General features: G+C 44.0%; 1 protein-coding gene across 1 annotated transcript in view; it reads right to left on the bottom strand.

Moving 5' to 3' along the window:
- NFE2L3 (nuclear factor, erythroid 2 like 3) overlaps positions 1-1,251 on the bottom strand; it is a 34,309-nt gene that overhangs the window by 2,605 nt on the left and 30,453 nt on the right. The window lies entirely within an intron of this gene.

The following is a 1,251-nucleotide window of genomic DNA, read 5'->3' as shown; positions in this document are numbered from 1 at the left end:
AGCTGTGATGCCACAGCACTCTACCCAGGGGGACAGCTTGAGGCGCTGTCTCAAAAAAAAAAAAAAAAAGATGGGGGTCTTGATCTTGTCAGGCTGGTCTTGAACTCGAGAGCTCAGGCAATCTACCTGCTTTGGCCTCCCAAGTGCTAGGATTACAGGTGGGACCCACCATGACCAGCCTCCTTTTATTATTATTATTTTTTTTTTTTTTGCAGCTTTTGGCCAGGGCTGGGTTTGAACCCATCGCCTCGGGCATATGGGTCCAGCGCTGTACTCCTTTGAGCCACAGGCACTGCCCCCTTTTATTATTTTTTGAGATACAGTCTAACTATGTCACCTTGGGTAGAGTGCTGGCCTGTCACAGCTCACAGCAACCTCCAACTCTTGGGCTTAAGTGATTCTCTTGCCTCAGCCTCTCAGTAGCTGGAACTACAGGCGTCTACCACAACAGCCAGCTATTTTTAGAGGCAGGGTCTTGCTCTGGCTCAGGCTGGTCTCAAACCTCTTGAGCTCAGGCAATCTTACCTGCCTCAGCCTCCCACAGTGTTAGTATTATAGGCATGAGCCACCATACCTGGCCCAAAATGCTGTTAATTATACTCTCCTGAGCTACTGAACACTAGGACTTATTCCATATAACTGTATGTATATGTGTGTATCTAACATTTCAAATAACACTGATCTTCAGTTCCATCAACGTTGCTGCAAATGACAGAATTTCATTTTTTTTTTAAACAGCCAAACAGTATTCCATTATATATGCACACCACATTTTCTATATCCATCTCTTTGGTGATGGACACTTAGGTTAATTTCATACACTGACTGTTGTGAATAGTGTTGCAGTAAACATGGGGATGCAGCTGGCCCTTTGATCTACTGGTTTTCTTTAATTTGGATAAAAAACCAGTAGTGGTAATGGGATTGTTGGATGATATAGTACTATTTTTAGGGGTTTTGTTTTAAAAGTCAGGATCTCATTCTGTCACCCAGGCTAGGACATCACCACAGTTCACTTCAACCTCAAACTTGTTGGGCTCAAGTGATCTCCTACCTCAGCCTCCTGAGTAGCTGGGACTACAGATGTGTGCCACCACACCCGGGCTAATTTTATTTTTCTATTTTTTGTCTTGTCCAAGCTGGTCTCAAACTCCTGGCCTCAAGCAATCCTCCTGTGACCTACCAAACAAAGTGCTAGGGTTATAGGTGTGAGCCACTGTGCCTGGACCTATTTTTTTTTTTTTTTTTTTT

The sequence above is a fragment of the Otolemur garnettii genome, unplaced genomic scaffold, assembly GCF_000181295.1.
Source record: "Otolemur garnettii isolate 467f Iridium unplaced genomic scaffold, OtoGar3 scaffold00028, whole genome shotgun sequence".
NCBI classification, from domain to species: Eukaryota; Metazoa; Chordata; class Mammalia; order Primates; family Galagidae; genus Otolemur; species Otolemur garnettii.
Note: the sequence above shows the minus strand (reverse complement) of the source record. Positions and strands in the feature narration are given on the sequence as shown.